General features: G+C 47.3%; 1 protein-coding gene across 5 annotated transcripts in view; it reads right to left on the bottom strand.

The window, feature by feature from the left end:
* MAPKAPK3 (MAPK activated protein kinase 3) overlaps positions 1-18,666 on the bottom strand; it is a 514,657-nt gene that overhangs the window by 30,215 nt on the left and 465,776 nt on the right. The gene's annotated exons all lie outside the window — the stretch shown is intronic.

Raw genomic sequence — 18,666 nt, 5'->3', positions numbered from 1 at the left:
TCTGGCATTAAGGCAGAGATCATTGGCAGAGCACCATGTCTGAATAGAATTCAAGCAGTGAGGCATGAGGGAGGAGGAGGTAGAGGATGGCAGCTTGAAAGAGAGCTGTGTCATGTCTGCATAACACTGGAAATTAGGGGAGAAGCCAGAGATCAGGTGGGCCAGAGTGGCCAGGTAGATGTTGAAAAGCCATGGTGATAGGATAGAGCCCTGACGGATGCCACGTGTAGAGAGTGAGGTGGAGGAGAGAAAAGGACCCATTTGCACTTGGGATGGTCTGTTTTAAAGGAAGGAGGTAAGCCACACCAGTGCCTTGTCTGTGATGCCTAGGGTATTACAGAGAAGGTTTATGAGGTTGGAGTAGTTGACTGTGAAAGGCGGAAGAAGGATCAAGGAGTATCAGAACAGAGGGAGTGTTTGAATCCAGATTAGAGAGTAGGTCTTCACAGGTGTTCAGAAGTGCAGTTTCCGTGCCTCTGGATGCCCTGAACCAGACAGGTGGTCATGGAGGCAGCCAGCCACTTTGGTGTGGAGGGTCAGTTGGGGGATAACTAGCTTCTCCGTGAGTTTGCCCAAAAAGGGGTGATCGAGATAGGAAGATAGTTAGCCGGGCAAGAAAGGTCAGCAGATGGCTTTTTTAAGAGAGGGTGCACAAGAGAATGCTTAAGGGGTTGTGGGAAGGAGTCACTGGCAAATTAGTGGTTGGAGAGGTCAGCCAAGGCTGGGGCGAGAGAGGAGATGTTGTCCTTGATGTTTCTGGAGGAGCAGGAGGGCACCTGTTTGGATGAGACTTTCATAGAGTGGACAACTATAGAAATCGCACCTGAAGCAATGGGAGAGAAGGAGGAGAGTATGGGGTGGGGCAGTGGGGGCCAAAAGGGCGGTAAGAGAAAGGGGGTTGAGGGGGAGCATGCCAAGAGTGGACAGGCTGTCCACAGTTTTGGAGGAGACGTGGGAGGCTAGTGCAGAGCAGAGGGCCTGGGGGGGGGGAGTGGAGTAGACTGCGGTAGGATTGGCAAGTTCCTTGCAGATTTTAAAGAGTTCAGCCGTGTTATTGGTGGCTCAAGGGATGCAGGCTTGGACATGAGTAAATAATGGAGAATTCATGGAGAATAATGATAATAGTTTACATTCTTATGTAGCTTTTCATATCTATTATGCTTAGGATACTCTTATCCAATGCTGTGTAATGTAGGGACGACGCCCCCGTCATTGTATCCCAGTGGATGCAGTCTTCCAGGCTTCGATTAGGACATTATCTGTGAAGTATTAAAAAGGTCTGTGAGGTGATAACATGTAAGGGATGGGGGATCTGTAATTGCAAATGTTCAAAGAAGGTTAGTAGGTGAGTTGGAACACCAGAAGGCTAGTCCATAAAGATATTGAGGGTTCTCTTTAAATGGGAACATTTATAATATTTTACAATGTGGAGCCTATAAACATTTAATAGTTTTTGCAACTTATTCACATGGGGGTTGGTGCACGTGGTCTGCTGACCCCAGCACACTTGTTTCACACACCCCAAGCGTCTGTCTTCTGAATTAAAGCATCATTTCCATCTGTTTGGCATCCCTGCAAAGCCCATACTTAATCGCCACTTTGTTTGCACTCTCAAATGTCATTTCGGTTTATCTCGCGACCCTCAAAGTGAGCATTACTTTTATTATGGGGTGGGAGGGTAGCTCAGGGGCAATGCATTTGTCTTGGAAGCAAGAAAATGAATATCAACAGGTCTGATATCGGTCTCCGGTATTAAGCGTGTTCTAAAAGACCAATTATAATTACCCATTTCAAAATGTTCACTCTATAACCTTCTCTTCAGCGTTCCAGGCCTTTCCCTAAACATTAGGGCAATATAGATACAACTGACCCCAACTGATCCGCATTGAAATAACTCAGTGGGTTGAGCACCTGTAGCAGAGATCCATCATGTTCATTTGTGAACAGCTATGGTCAAGGGTGTGCGTTTCCTAAAGGAGACTGAAGTAGATGCATTTAAAAAAGTATGCCATACTTGAGTATTGGAACATCATTTGTTCAGATATTGTCATTAGAGGCGACTAGGGGCACCCTAAAGCTCATTTTTATGAAAGAGGCAAATGATTCTATTACAAAGGAGGCCAATCTCCCGATTAATCCACATGCATGGAATTAAGAATTCTCTCAAATTCCCCTCTCTCAGAGGTACACCCTCCAAATAGATGACAATAATAAAATGGACATGAAAATGAGCTCTCGTGTCACGGCCAAGTTGCTCTACATATATGATGTGACCATAGCTACCAAGTTTTTCAATTTCATGCAGAATCTTTGAGCCAGTCCTGTTTTTTTGCACACCACATGCTGGGACTTGTAGGTCCAACCTTGCAATGAGGAAAACAAAACGACAAGTTCCAGCATGCAATTGGAAGCAAAAACCAGGACTGGCTCGAGTTGTCATGCACGGAATTGGGAAATTTGGCAGGGAGGGGCTACTTATTTGTGCTCTTGCAGGGGCTCCGTTAAAGCTAGGTCTGTGTAAATGGTCGTTTCCACCTGCACACTTGCTGATAGACTTGGATGGAAGATTAGAAGGTGTTCATTTAATCTGATCATACGAGTCACCTCCCCCCCCCCACCCGCCGACCCCACACTGATTTTGTAGGTCAGACCGAATAATAAGATGCTTTAATTATGCCTGTTGCCAGATATCCAGGTACCACAAGGATAATACATTATATTTTCTGAAGATTGTAGTTGCCAGGCATGTAGATTTGTGTTTGTATTTACTGAACAAAACGGAAGAGACCATTTTGAACAGAAACGCAGTACATGAGATTCTCCTTTACACGCCCCTCCTTCCCCATTCCCTACCCGTTCTCGCACTTGCACGATCTGAATGACCCAAGGTCTAGTAAGATCGTTTGTCTTCTCCTCCTGGTCTTGTCGCCCCTAGAAACACTTGTGTACAGGCGCGTTATAAATGACTAATATTATAGTGAGAGCATTGCCTTTCAGTTTGCTCATCAAGAGGGCAGATGATGGACAGTATTGACTGAGTAATGAATGGGAACACCACAAAGGATGGTAACATTGAGTGGGGACTGCAGACAGACTGACTGATTCACGTATTCATTTACAATAGACAGAAGATTAACACAATATCATTCAGGTAATGACAGGCTAAACATTATATAGAGAGAGGCGCAGTGAAGGGGATTAGAGAGTGCCAGTGCGCGACAGGCTGAGAGGAGAGGCAAGTTTCTATGCGCGGATCAATCAATGGCTGCTTTTTTTATTTCATTTGATGGGGTATTGCAGTAAAGAGTCGAGAGGAGTGAGGAAGGGTGAATTGGAGAAGTAGCACTGGGGGTGGTGCGAGTGCAGAGGTGTTCATGGTTCCTAGATGGAAGTGCTTGAGGTAGGGAGTAGCAGGTGCTGGAGTTGGCCAGGTGTAGGGGGCGGGGCAAGTACCTGGCGTGATTAATAAAAACAGGGCAAGAAATTTAGATAGGGAACTATGTTGCAGGGAACTATGTTGCATAGTGAGATTGCCAGTGCTGAGGGGAAGGGGAAGATTGCTATTCCGATGCTGTACCAAGTCTAGCATTTTATATGGATATACACAAGTAACAAAGGAGGTCATAGGGGAAACTAAAGCATTGGTCAAGTTGGGGAGTACAAGGGTGGAGATGACAGATTTACAGTAGCAGAATGATGGGTAAATTGGGGGTGGATTTTTAGGAAGTTAAGGAGGTTGGGTCTAGCCCCAGTTGCAGTGCAGGCAATGGTTTCCAGAAGTTTAAGATTACTGTCAAAAAGGACTTCTACATTACAGGCCACTGGGGATGGTGAGAGGAGGTCAAAGGAAACTGAAAAGGGGGAAGGCATTAGAGATGGTGCATTGTGGGCAGGGAGGTAGGTAACTTCCGTTTTGGAGGAGCCAGGCATCAGTCAGTGACGAGGCATTCACTGATGGATGGCTGGAAGACACACGTGATAGGAGAGGTAAGGGGTAAAAGTGGGAAACGAAAAAGCAGGTGGCAAAGGTGGTGCTCTTACCAACAGAGGATGTATAATGGTTAAAGAGAAGACGTCCAAAGACAAAGCTCTAGGACAACCTCAACTTGAAGATGGGCACGTTTAGAGGTTGTGTTCCAGGACATGGAGAAACATTGACCCAAGAAGCACGAGGCAATCCAAGTAAATGTCGTTTCTTGGACACCAAAGAAACAGAGTGTTTAGAAAAGGGAGGGGTGGTTGATCATATCAAAGAATCCTGTGAGCTCCAAAGGCATGAGGACTGGGAGTCTAGGGTGATGGGAAGTAGGATGAAAGTTAGTGACATGAGTCAGTTAAGTTTTGGTGAACTGTCCTCAACAGCATTTTGTTTGGAGGTTGTCGGAGGGGCCATTTGTGTCAATGGATCTATTGATATGATTGAAGACCACTTGGCTCTACGACTCGGAAGTAATGGTTTAGAAGGGAGAAAGGGCAGTCATTTGTTGCAATACACAGGTCAGCTGAGGGTTTATTGAGAATGGATAGGAGTGAGTTTCTTACCTGCAACATCTGTTCTCCAGCATTGGTATCTTCATAAATTCACATACTGTGAATATTCCCTGTCGTCACTTGTTATGGGGGCTTTTGGTCCCAACCTAGACTAGACCCTCCTCTTCCTAGTTCCCTCAGATTCTGACCCAGTGGTAATAGATGTGCATAGGGTGCAAGTGGGTTTAACTAAAGGGGCAGCAGGAGGACGCATGTGAATCTATGAAAGATACCAATGCTGGAGAACAGGAGTTACAGGTAAAACATGTATTCCTTCTCCAGCATTGGATATTTCATAGGGGTTCGTCCGCCTCCGTAGCAGTATACAGATACAGGGGGTGCATTGAGGTAAAAGCCCCACTAGCACCCTGTACAACAAATCTATAGGATCATACCTTATTCAAAACATGCACTGTAGGACTGCTCTCCCTGTACACACTTATTCGGCATGCTGCTTCTACAGGCAGTAGTGCCTTGTAAAGGTAAGCAGCACCGACCAGGTGGTGGCTTGGGAGATGCCTGATCGGGGACCCTGACCACAATGCCGCGTACGCGGCTGTATCTCTTGTTGAATGTGCATTTGGGGGAGCCTGGATGGGCTTCCCTGAAGACAATAGCCGATGAGATCCATCTTCCTATGCTTTGTTTGGATAGAGCATTGCCTTTTTTTGGTAGGGCCAGATGTCACAAAACGTGTTGATTTCCTGAAGGACTGTGTCCTGTCAATATAGTATTTTAACGCCGGCTGGAGATTGAAAGAGTGTAATGACACCTCTGCTGGAGTTGTTGGCTTGCTAAAGAAAGCCAGTAAGATTATCGTGGAATTCTTGTGAAAATACGTTGGTACTTTAGGAACAAATTGCGGGTTTGTTTTGAGAAGTACCCTGTCCTTTTGGAACCGTAAGTAGGGCTGGTTGACTGCGTGGGCCTGCAGCTTCGACACCATCCTTGCTGACGTAATAGCTACCAAGAAAGTGACTTTCCAGGACAGGTATCCCAGCTGTGCAGAGGCTATAGGGTCTAATGGTTTCCTCATGAGCCCTGAGAGCATGGTATTGATGCTCCAATCCATTGAGGAAATGCTTTATCAGTCTGCTTCCATAGAGGGAGGTCTTTCTCTCGTCTAGTGTATCTAGAGATGGCTGCCAAATGGACTTTAACGGAGTTGTGGGCCAGGCCCTGTTTGGCCAGGCCTAGTAGGTATGGTAGCACTTAATTTGGTGTCACCAGGAATGGGTTGAGCCCTTCCTGGTGCTGCTGGCAATGGGTTCCGCACCTCTTGCAAAAATGCTTCCCCTTCAAGCGGTATGATTTGTTAGTGTCTGGGGGTTCCTGCCTACATTCTTGCGATATGGTTAGACTTCCCAACTCCGCAAAGTCAGTTGCTACGCCGTCAGGCAAAGTGATTGAGGTCGCATTTGTGGTTTTGGGACATTTGCCTGCTTATGCTGTCCGCTGTCCGATTCCGTATCCCTGGAAGGTGGAATGCCTGAATGCTGATTCCCTGGGCAATGGCCCAGTGCCATTTCGGTTGAGCCTCCTTGGTCAGTGTGTTATGCTCCCCTGGCTCCCACAGGGGCGTTGGTCGGACCCGGACTGCTGCGGCCTCCACCCACGTGATGCGTAGTGCAGCGATGACTGACTGGATCTGCCCTCCTAATCTTGTCTGCTTGACCCGTAGAAATATTCTCCTACAAGTGGAGGGATGGATTTAGCCACTTGTGGATTCAAGTGATAGCACCCCCACTGTCCTCCCCACTAATCGCCTCTGTGCCCTCTCAGCAATCTCACCTTATATTCTTGAAGGAGGAGCCCTCCAACCTGCGAAGCACGCAGGGGCGTGTTGATGACCAGTTACTTCACTGGCCTGAAGATATTGGAAGAGTTGTAGACGAATTCTGACTCCAAAAGGTCCTGGCGAAGAGCCGTAAGTATATAGTTCGTAAGAGTTCAAAATGTCTGGAATTCACACCTGCCCAATTCCTCTTTTTATCTTGCGACTTTGACCCAATAAGATTGACAGCTGAAAGCACTCGGGTAAAAGTCTGTGTTACCCAACACTGTCCGGTAAATAATGCCAAGGGTTAAACTTGCTGCTTTCTCCTTTTCTTACAGGTGCGGCATAGGAATATGTGGTGTGCTGATGAATAATACATCCAGCGGTAAAATCAGGTAAGCATATGGTGGCTAAAGAGATTGTCTCTGTCTGTTCTCTCTCTCACCTTGTTGTATCTTGCCCCCCTTAGGTGCCGGGATTCGGCGATGTAAAGATGGAGACAGCGCCGGATTGAAGAAATGCTGCGTGGAACGGTGAGTATGGCACGGCGCTGCTGCTGCGATGAGACGCGTTTAAAACAAAGTCTTTGAAGATGCGATGAATCCGGAATCAGGTAAGAACTCAGGTAATACTCTTGTTCTAACCTTTGCTTCTTTCCTTCTTTCTAGATGCTCCAGGTTCGAGGCAAGCGTGGCAGAAGGCTGGATGCTGCTGCTGGCACGGTGAACTTTACGCTGCTGGATGCAGAATAACGCCAATCGTGTGCTGCTCTTCGGGCGTGGTTTAAATAGCCTCCAAAGTAGTCCCAGGTAGGTATTCCTCCCTAACCACACCAGAGTAACAAAATAGTCCCTAAGGTAAAGTAGTCCCTTTCAGGCCTCACATGGGTTTGGATCTTCTTGCAGCATGGTCTGCATCAGGTAACTGTGCACCTATGAGCCTGGTGCCTATGGCGCCAGGACTGATGTCCCATATGAGCCTGGCGCCATAGGCGCCAGGACTGAACCCAGACAGCCCCTAACAGGGGTTGCTGGGTTTTCTCAAGACAACATGATGCCTGCTCCAGGGGCTGATGGACGTGGTCTGGATGCCCGGGGATATGCATCATGACAGCGCTCCCCCTCAAGGCCCCTCCTAAAGTCGTTCCTCTCCTTGGTCCTGGTTTGTCTGGGAAGTCCCGGTGGAATCTCTTCACTAATCGTGGTGCATGAACGTGGTCACTAGGCTCCCATGACCTTTCTTGTGGCCCGCAACCTTTGCAATCGATGAAGTAACATTTTTTTTATTTAACCACCTTGGAGTCCAGGATGTTTTTCACCTCGAATTCAGGTTCTCCATCTATCTAGATAGGATCTGGTGGTTTGGTTAATCTTGTTCCTGGTTGAACTGGTTTTAAAAGTGAAACATGAAAGACAGGATGAATTCGCATATTGGAGGGTAATTCTAGTTTGACGGCTCCCGGGTTCATAATGGCCTTAATGGTGAAAGGTCCCAAATATCTAGGATTAAAAGTCTGAGTTCCTTTCAGAGGTATGTGTTTTGTAGCTAGCCAAACCTGATCTCCAATTTGGTACTGTGGAGTTTCACTTCTATGTAGATCAGCATTTTTCTTGTGTTTCTCTTTTGCTTGCTTTAAATGTTCTGTTTTCTTGAAGGCTTGTGTAAAAGTAGAATGTAAATGACTAACTGCAGGTATTTCTAAGTGCTGAGGCGAATCGAGTTCTGAGTTTCGAGGGTGGTGTCCATATCTGGTATAAAAGGGGCTTTGTCCGGTTCCTGAATGTACAGAATTATTGTATGCATATTCGGAAATCCATAAAATATCTTTCCAATTACTTTCGGTCTGGTGAAGCATGCATCGTAGGTACTGTTCAAGGGTCTGGTTGGTCCTCTCCATCTGACCATCGGTCTGGGGATGGTGATTGGTTGATAACCTTACGTCGATTTGTGCCAATTGGCAACATTTCTTCCAAAAATGTGAAATGAATTGACTACCTCGGTCAGAGACCAATATGGAAGGAAACCTGTGTATTCGAACGATGTTTTCGAGGAACTCCTTGGCCAGAATTGAAGCAGAAGGTAATCCCTTCAAAGGAATAAAGTGGGCCATCTTGGAAAAAAGATCCACGATAACTAGAATGGTGTTAAATCCATTACATGGAGGTAGATCAGTAATAACGTCTAAAGATAAGGTGTGCCATAGTGTAGGTGGAATATCCAAAGGTTGTAAAAGGCCAGCTGGTTTTTCTTCTGACTTTTGTTTTGGGCGCAAATGCCGCAAGACATCACAAATGACTTTATATCTTTTCGTCAGGTGGGCCACCAGAATTGTCTCTTAATTTTATCTTCGGTTTTTGCGATACCTCGGTGACCTTCCATAAGGGTATCATGATAATTGGAGATGACAAGTTCCTGTAATTCCTTGTGTGGTAGAAATAGTCGTCCTTGATAGTAGGGTAGATCATTGATGACTGAGTAATCCGGGCCTTTCTTTACCCAGTCCTGCAGGGCTGCTGGATCGAAGAGTTGTTGGATTTTTAAATGAATTTCTTCTAGTGTCTGTAAAGTAGTTATGCCAAGAATTCTTTGTTCAGAAATTATAGGAACTGGCTCTGGGTTCGCATATGCTTCTTCCATTCCTATTCAGAATAAGGCATCTGCCTTGGCATTTTTACAACCTGGTCGATAAGTAATCACAAAATCGAATTCGGCAAAGAACAATGACCATCGAAGTTGGCGCGATGACTGGGCTTTGGCTTTTTTTAGATACTGCAAGTTCCGGTGATCGATGATTGCAGTAATGGTATGCCTGGCACCGAGAAGATAGTGTCACCAAGCCTTAAAGGCGAATTTGATGGCTAATAACTCTTTATCAGTAACCGCATAGTTTAACTTGGGTGCCAAGAACTTTCTGGACCAAAATGCCACTGGGTGAAGTTGACCAGTTTCAGGATCCTTCTGGGACAGGACAGCTCCCATGGCTAAACTGGATGCATCAGTTTCCACTATGTTTGGAAGCTCTGGGCATGGATGTTTTAAGACAGGCGCAGACGTGAATTTCGCTATCAGCTCTTGGAAGGCCTTTTCAGCCTCTTCGGTCCACAAGAAATGTTTGTTCTTTCGCAAAAGTGCTGTGATGGGATGTACAACATGTGAGAAGTCCGGAATGAATCTGCGGTAGAAATTGGCAAATCCGAGCATGCTTTGTACCCCTTTAACTGAACTAGGTGATGGCCACTTGAGAATTGCATCCACCTTTCGCGAGTCCATTCGGACTCCTTTTGGAGTCGAGATAAATCCAAGGAATTCAACTTCCGTAACATGAAACACATTTTTCCAATTTTGCATATAACTTGTGCTGGCATAGTTTCTCAAGGACTGCACGTACGTGCTTAACATGGTCTGATTCTGAGGAGGAGTACACAAGGATATCGTCTATGTATACGACAACACAGACGTCAATGAGTTCACGAAAGACATTGTTCATAAAATACTGGAAGGCTGCTGGTGCATTGCACAACCCGAAGGGCATCACCTGATACTCGAATAATCCATACTTGGTGCGAAAGGCCGTCTTCCATTTGTTGCCTTTCTTTACACGTACCAGACGATATGCCCCTCAGAGATCTAACTTAGTGTAGATACAAGCATCCTTTACTTGGTCTAGTAATTCGGGGAACAGAGGCAATGGGTACCGTTTTTTTCCATAATCTGATTTAGTGCGCGGTAGTCTATGCACGTTCTAAGGTCACCTTCCTTTTTTGGCATGAAGAACAAAGCTGAGGATGCAGGAGACTTGGAAGGGCGAATAAAGCCATTAGCCAGGTAGTGGTCCAAGTATTGCCGTAGGTGAAGATTTTCAGGTCCCGTGAGGGCGTAGATTCTACTGCATGGGGGTTGTTCACCGGGTAGAAGGTCAATTTGACAATCGTACGATCTGTGAGGTGGTAATGTATTGGCCTGTTCTTTTTGAAAAAACATCCTGAAATTCTTGATACTCCTGAGGTAACTGCACAATTGGGTTGATGACTGTGGCCAGGCCTTTGTTCTGGGTTTTCTCTGGGTAACAGGTGTGTGCACAATCCGGGAAGGTTATTCTCTTCTCTCGCCATTCAATATAAGGATTATGTGTTTCCAACCACGGCATCCCCAGTATTATTTGAAACTGCAGGGCTTTGATTAAATCAAACACAATAGTCTCTCGATGCCCATCTTGACCCAACAGTGTCATCTCTGTAGTGGAATGAGTAACCGGCCCAGAGCCAATTTCAGTTCCATCGACTGTAGTGATGACATCCGAAGTGGTCTTTTTGCAAAGAGGTAGATTCATCCTTGAAGCCAATTCGTGGTCCATTTAGTTCCCTACGGCCCCGCTATCAATGTATGCCCTTACTGTGTGCATACGTGAGGGCTGTCTAGGATCAATTAGGACCATTGGTATGATCAGATGTGAGGTCTGAGTGTCCTTCTTTAAGCTCGGCAAGCAGACCTCTATGCTTGTCGGGCGTGGTCGTTTTCCGAATCAGGCTCTTTTGGGCTTTTATCAGCAACTCCTACCACCTTCTTGGGTGGTTTTATAGGGCAATCCCGTAGAAAATGTCCTGAGGTTCCACAGTACAGACACAATTGCATCTGTCTTCTTCTTTCCCTTTCGAGTTAAGTGTCCTTTGACCCCCCCGATTTGCATAGGTTCAAATGCATCTGCTCCTTTGGGGGCAACGTTGGATTTAACCAATACCCGATTTTCGAACTTAGCTCGATCAGCCTTTCTACTCTGGAGTTGATGATCCAGCTGGACCACTAAGTCTATAAACTCTGCACAATCCTGAGGTGGTTTCACAACTTGAGCCAAGACATCTTTAAGTTCTCCCCGAAGTCCACGTTGAAACAATGCAATTTGTTTTTCCTCAGGCCATCCGGTTTCCACTATCAATCTATTGAAGGTTGCGATATAGGTTAGCATATCCTGGTTACCCTGTCGCAGGGACAAAAGTTTGTTATCCAGGGCCTGTCCTTGGGAGTACCGGGCAAATAGTCTTTCCATGCTCGTTTGAAAGCCCTGAAAATGCCGAAGAATTGGGTCATCCTGAGTAACTAGTGGAATTGACCAATCAGCTGCACTGCCGCTGAGATATGACAATAGAAAGGCTACCTTGGCTTGATCGTTTGGGAAGGCTCCTGGTCTGCATAAAAAGTGCAAGCGGCATTGGTTCATAAACACGGCAAACCTTTTGGGTTCTCCGGCAAAGCGTTCGGGTGGAGCTATTGGAATATTTCCTGGTAGGTTTATTTGCACAGGGTTACTCGATAACACAGGAGCTGGATTTCCCCCGGAACCAGGTAGGGGTGCTTGTCCAGCTTGATTTTGCAGCAGTTGTCTAGCGAGATCATCTGTGCGCTCCTTCAATACAATTAGTTCTCTTCTGAGGGCATTAGTCTCTTGGCGAGCGGAGTGCACTTCTGCCCTAAGTTCCCCCAATAGTTGGGCCAGTTGGTCGGTTTCTGAGGTTTCCATAATGCCTGGGTGGGGATTTGTAGATAGGCTTTGCGTTCTGTGACGCTCACCTGGCTCCCACAGGGGCGTCGGTCGGACCCGGACTGCTGCGGCCTCCACCCACGTGATGCATGGTGCAGCGATGACTGACTGGATCTGCCCTCCTAATCTTGTCTGCTTGACCCGTAGAAATATTCTCCTACAAGTGGAGAGATGGATTTAGCCACTTGTGGATTCAAGTGATAGCACCCCCACTGTCTTCCCCACTAATCACCTCTGTGCCCTCTCAGCAATCTCACCTTATATTCTTGAAGGATGAGCCCTCCATCCTGCGAAGCACGCAGGGGCGCGTTGATGACCAGTTACTTCACTGGCCTGAAGATATTGGAAGAGTTGTTGACGAATTCTGACTCCAAAAGGTCCTGGCGAAGAGCCGTAAGTATAAAGTTCGTAAGAGTTCAAAATTCTGGAATTCACTCCTGCCCAATTCCTCTTTTTATCTTGCAACTTTGACCCAATAAGAAGATTGACAGCTGAAAGCGCTCCGGTAAAAGTCTGTGTTACCCAACACTGTCCGGTAAATAATGCCAAGGGTTAAACTTGCTGCTTTCTCCTTTTCTTACAGGTGCGGCATAAGAAGATGTGGCATGCTGATGAATAATACCTCCAGCGGTAAAATCAGGTAAGCATATGGTGGCTAAAGAGATTGTCTCCGTCTGTTCTCTCTGCTCACCTTGTTGATTCGGCGATGTAAAGATGGAGACAGAGCCAGATCGAAGAAATGCTGCGTGAAACGGTGAGTATGGCGCGGCGCTGCTGCTGCGATGCGACGCGTTTAAAACAAAGTCTTTCCTCTGGTTTGAAGATGCGATGAATCCGGAATCAGGTAAGAAATCAGGTAATACTCTTGTTCTAACCTTTGCTTCTTTCCTTCTTTCTAGGTGCTACAGGTTCGAGGCGGGCGTGGCAGAAGGCTGGATGCTGCTGCTGGCACGGTGAACGTTACGCTGCTGGATGCAGATTAACGCAAAGCGTGTGCTGCTCTTCGGGTGTGGTTTAAATAGCCTCCAAAGAAGTCCCAGGTAGTCCCTGATTCCTCCCCGACCACACCCGAGTAACAAAATAGTCCCTAAGGTAAAGTAGTCCCTTTCAGGCCTCACATGGGTTTGGATCTTCTTGCAGCATGGTCTGCATCAGGTAAGTGTGCACCTATGAGCCTGGCGCCTATGGCGCAAGGACTGATGTCCCATATGAGCCTGGCGCCATAGGCGCCAGGACTGAATCCAGACAGCCCCTAACAGGTGTTGCTGGGTTTTCTCAAGGCAACATGATGCCTGCTCCCGGGGCTGATGGACGTGGTCTGGATGCGGATTTTGCTCCTCGCTGCTTTCACAGGTTTATAGATTGTGTTGGCGTTGTCGGTCAGGACTTTGACCGTTTGGTTTTCCAGTATTGGAAGGAATGATTTTAGTGCCCACCGGACAGCTTCAAGTTCGACAACATTTATGTGTAGGGATGCTTCCCGGGCATCCATAGCCCCTTGTCATGGAGTTGATCCACGTGAGGGCCCCACCCCAGGAGGGAGGCGTCCATAACCAGCATTTTGCCGGTTGCTGGATCCCTGCAGACGTTGGCTTTGTTTGCCCACCACTGAAGCTGCGAGTACAGCTTGGGAAGGATATGCACCTTGTCCCCCCATGATCCGGTTGTTTGCGACCAGTTCGCTGCCAGGAACTCTTGTAGTGGTCTCATATGAAGCCGGCAGTGTGGGACCAGAGGTATGCACAAGGCCATCGCCCCAAGCAGCTGCATGAATTGCTGCACTGTTTTTACTCTGTTTGCTGTGAACGTCCTCAGCAGGGCCACTAGAGTGGTTATTCTGTCGCTAGAATGGCATACCTTGGGGACCTGGGTGGAGAATTCTGCTCCTGGGAATATGAGATTCTTTGATGGCCGTACGCAGGACTTCTTGTAATTGATGTAATTGATGGCAAAGCCTAATGTTTGCAATATGCCCACTGTCGCCGCTAAAGAAGACTGTGCTCCCTGTGTGGATGGGGATCGTACCAGCCAGTCATCAAAGTACGGATAGACATGATGTCCTTGCTTGCGCAGGTTGGCTGCCACTGGAGCAAGCCACTTTGTGAAGTTGCGTGGATCACACTTGAGGCCAAACGGCAAAACCTTGAACTGGTAGTGTGATTCTCCGACCATAAACAGGAGGTTTGCCCCAGATGGATGGGTATGTGAAAATATGCCTCCTGGAGAACCAGGGATGAAAGGAAGTTGTGGTACCGCATTGCTTCTATGACCTGTTGTAACGTGATCATAGAGAACCTTTGGCCTTTATGAATTTGTTTAGCCTCCTTAGGTCTAGGATGGGCCTCCATTTTCCGTCCTGTTTGCGGGTGTCATGCTCTGTACGGCAGATCCTTATCCTTGGAGGTACTTCAATATGGCCGCCGAATCTGGCGATTATAGCACACACAACAGTCTGGATGTTCTTTCCCAGAACACATTGCAGCTCACTGATGTCACATCCTCCCAAGCAGCTTATCAACAGGATCCTCCAAGAGTCCAGTGCGTTGCTACTCTCTTAGGAGTATACAAGCGCTACGTGAGTTAGTTTGTTACAGTTTACCTCTCCTTGTTTCCTTATTCCTGACTTCATCTGACACTCTCTCACCTCGCTATTTTTCTTTCTATTCTTGATCAGCAGACCACGACAACAATACGGGAAAAGACATTACCAGACTTCGGACTAGTTAAACCACGCCCCTTTGGAGCGCGGTCCCAGCCCAGTCTCTCTTTAGTTCGGAATACAGATCCTCGCCCTCCACAAGGTATTCCGTATGCTTTCTATTTATCCTTCTTCCATCGGCAGTCTAGGGCGTTCCGTAATCGGTTGTTCCCTTTTCATGTTTTCATTCTAGCGCGGTTACCTACCTCAACATCCCAGGTCCACTGCCAAACCTCCGTGAGCAGACTCCGGGAGGCTTCCTTTGTTTACAAACTGGTAGGCTTTATATTTTGTGGGTTTTTCTACTCTTGTGTAGTGATCATTAGCTATTTCTCTCTCTACCCGTTCTTTTCAATTCTACTGTTTTCCTTAGCCCATCGATTCAGTACTTCTGGGAACTCCAGGTTACCTCTCCCTTCCTTCACATCGATTTCTCAGGGCGCCTCTCTTCCTACTAACTGGGGGTAAGATATAGAACAGAAGTTACAAAGGAGGTCTGGCAAATTTATAGACAAGGAAATCATATTTTAATCTAACCTTTTCTTCTTCACCAGAACTTAGTCTCAATTGCTAAGAAGCTCCCAAACTCAGAACGCGGAATTCCATCCCGCGCTGGAACATCTCGGGGAGACAACGCTCTCTAGCAGCTCTCCGCAGGGTTTTTTCCCCCGTGAGGGTTTCCCTGGGAACCTCCCGGGGATCAAGCCTTTGAGCAGGACTCCGGAGGGGTTTTCAGGGGAATTCCTAATTTCTACAGGGAGAGTCAGCGAGATCCATTCCAGGCACTCACCGGGCTACAGGACATTCCTCTTCGTTCATCCAGCCCAGGTAGGTGATTTTCTGTTTTCCTTCTCTATTCACCTGGAGCAATTGATATTTATATCTAACATTGTATATTCTATGACAGTTAGCAACGCCCAAAAAAGTAGTCAGCAGTTGCTGACTAGCTCCAAGTGATTAGAGTCGGTTCCAGAGAACTCCCTAAAATGGATCCTCAACAACAGCAGATCCAGCAGCTAATAGCTGCGGTACAGTCATTAACTACTGAGGTGCAACAACTTAAACAGGAGAATAATACCCTCCGACAGCACCAACAATAGGCAGCTCAGCAGGTAGCCCAGCAGGCCTTAGCCTCTCGCGTACCTCATTGTTCAGAGGTTCCTCCTGGCCCTTTACCAGGCGGCCAGTTTGATGGGAACCCCCATAAGGTCAAAGAATTCCTAGACTCTTGTGCCGTACAGTTTACGTTCAAGGGGGCATTTTTTCATACCGATCGAGACCGTATGGGTTACATGGTCTCACAAATGACAGGACCAGCCTTAGCCTGGGGAACCCCTTTGATTACTAGTAATAATCCCATCCTGCACTCTCATACGGCCTTTTGTAACAGCATTCGCACCATGGTCGGCCGACAAGAAATCCGGGTGGCCTCCCAAGAACACCTCCTTGATTTCAAACAAGGAAATCTTGATATACTGACCTATATTACTAAATTTAAGCAGATGGCAAGTGAGACCACCTGGTCCGACGATGCCCAGGGACTCCCTTTCCCCTTTGGGACTCTTTCTATTGCCCTTTTTTCAGCATGAGCTGCACTTCTAGCAGGAGCGCGGTCTTGTGTGCCTGCAGATGGTGGTTTGGAGGTATGTTTGAATTCTAGTAGGTGCCTGTATAATACCACATCCAGCACACATTCGTCCTTTGTTACTTTTCTCCATTTTTGGGCAAATCTGGAGATCTTGCCTTCCAGGACACCGTGCGATGGATTGTCACTATTGGGACTTACCCTGCCGTCCCCTTTGGGATCCGGCAGGCTGCTTGCTGCACTGATTTTGCCTAAAATCTTTTGATTTTTGGTAACCCTGGTAGGCTCTCTTGTACTCTTGGGAGTAATAGGTGGATCCCTTACAGTACTGATGTCCCTTGTTGGATGAGGACGTAGATACTCTTCCAGCTGCTTCCCATAACTGATGAAAAGGCCAGTAGTTGGGCAGGGATGACCTGACCATGTCGGATACTGTTTTGATTGTTTTTAGAGCTTAATCAATATTGGGTCCGAACAGCTCATCCCCCTTGAAGGGCATGCCCACTACTTTCTGGTGAACATCCGGCCGGAAATCTGTACATCAGAGCCACGCTTGTCGTAGGACCATTCTGTTGGCCACCTGTTTGAGACCTGTTTCCACCAGATCCACTGCCATGCTGATCCCCAGGTTGGATGACATTTCTCCTTCGTTTAGCATTGCCTTTGCCTCCTTACGCCTCTCCTCTGGGAGGTGTTGCAAGATTGGCGAAAGTTTACGCCACATTTCCCTATCATATTTGCTATGATGGCTAGGCAGTTGCCCGCTTTAACTGTCGTAGCTCCAATTGCTGAGACATTTTTAGCAAATGCGCCCAGGTTTCGTGCTTCATTATCTGGAGGTATTGTGCATTTCTGTTTTTTGGACTTCATTTTCTGGCTTGCCACCCCGAGACCACCGACTATGGAGATGGCTGGGAAGTTAGACACTTTGGTGCATTTTACAGCGAATTGTATTTCTTTTAAAGATGGCCTTCCACCGCTGAAACTGTGAATGGGCGCTTCATTGTCTTAAGTCCCTTTTGCCAGACATGGTTGTGGATGGGGATTGAGACCACTGTGTTATGTCTCTTGCCCATATGGTCAAATAAAAAGCACTCCTTCTCACTCTGAGGCTAGGAGACAGAACTCCTTGTATTCCCCCATGACCGTTGAATGGAACCCTGTAACGTCATCAGGGGGATGGTTTCGCACATTTCTACTCCTGGGGGAATCCGTGTCCCAATAGTCATCCCTTCTTGAAGTGGTTGAGGAGGAAGTGGTATTGCAAGGATCGTCCGCCTCTATCATTTAGTTCCCCTTCTTTTGGCACTGACCGTGTTGGTAGTGAAACGGTACGTGCCTCTTACGTGATGGAGATGTTAGTGTTGGTGATGTACTCCTGCCCCTGTGTATTGGTCGAAGAGTAGGGGATGCAGGTGGGTGGGGGGAATTAACCTGAATTGCGAGCATCCCCTGGTGGACTTTGTTGATCTGCCCCGTGAAGTAGACACGGGTCTGACTGGGGTCTGGTGTGGTACCACGGGTAGAGGTGGTGGGAAGGCCAGCGTCACTGGTCTCATCAGAGCTGCATCCAGTTGAGTGATGACTCTCTGCAGGGATGAGAGCACCTGCATGGATAGTAGTGCCTGTGGATTGGATAACAGTGCCCTTTCTGCCCTTTGTTGTATTTGTAGGTGGGTGGGAGCACTATGCGCAGAAGGACCAGCCTCCTCTTGTGGCTGTACGCCCATTAGGTCCCCTTCCTGAATATGACGCCCTGGTGTTGATGATCTATCTGGAGTCTCATCTTTAATAATCAATGACTGTTCCAAGCCCAACTGTTGGTGCTGTGCTTCGACCTCCATATCCACCTCGAACTGCAATATCTCCTCTGGCATTACGTCTGAGTATTGGATAGGTGAGACATGGCCGATTTGTGTGGGCTAGTTGAGGAGGATGTATCTCTTGCGAAGTTTACCATTTTTCCGTCGAAGGAGCTGCCCTCGATGGAGGGGTCGGTGACGATGTCGGCGACAGCACCTCATTCCATGGCTTCTTCGAGCCTGGGGGAGTTTGTTTCCCTGTGGTCGAGGCTGTAGGCCGGGGTGACGGGACTGTGTTGTCCATGCCTTTTTTTGTTGGAGAGTCAGATTTATGGTGTGATGTAGATGAGCTAGTTTTGTGTAGTGCAATCAATGAGCTGGACTTTGTGGACGAAGTGGTTTTGTGAGAAGTTGTTGACCAGGTAGTTTGTGCCGTGGATGAGCTGGACTTCGTGGATGAACTGGACTTGAGGTGTCGTCGATGAGGTAGCTTTATGCAGTGTTGTGGGGTGTCAGGTGCCCGGTAGGAAGAGGAGGGCCTAGTCTAGGGCTACTCGAGATCCCATTGGTTGGGACAAGGGTGTTAGGCTACAAAATGTAGGTTCTTCTTGCCTAGGGCAAGGGAAATCAAAAAGTAACCAAGGATTCCCAGCCCGACAATGGGGAATATTCACAGTATGTGAATCTATGAAAGATCCAATGCCGGAGAATAGTGGCAGCTTTTAAGGAAGTAGGGAA

This window comes from Ambystoma mexicanum, chromosome 2p, assembly GCF_040938575.1.
Source record: "Ambystoma mexicanum isolate Mex_15411 chromosome 2p, UKY_AmexF1_1, whole genome shotgun sequence".
NCBI lineage: Eukaryota > Metazoa > Chordata > Amphibia > Caudata > Ambystomatidae > Ambystoma > Ambystoma mexicanum.
This window is presented reverse-complemented; position numbering and strand designations above follow the sequence as displayed.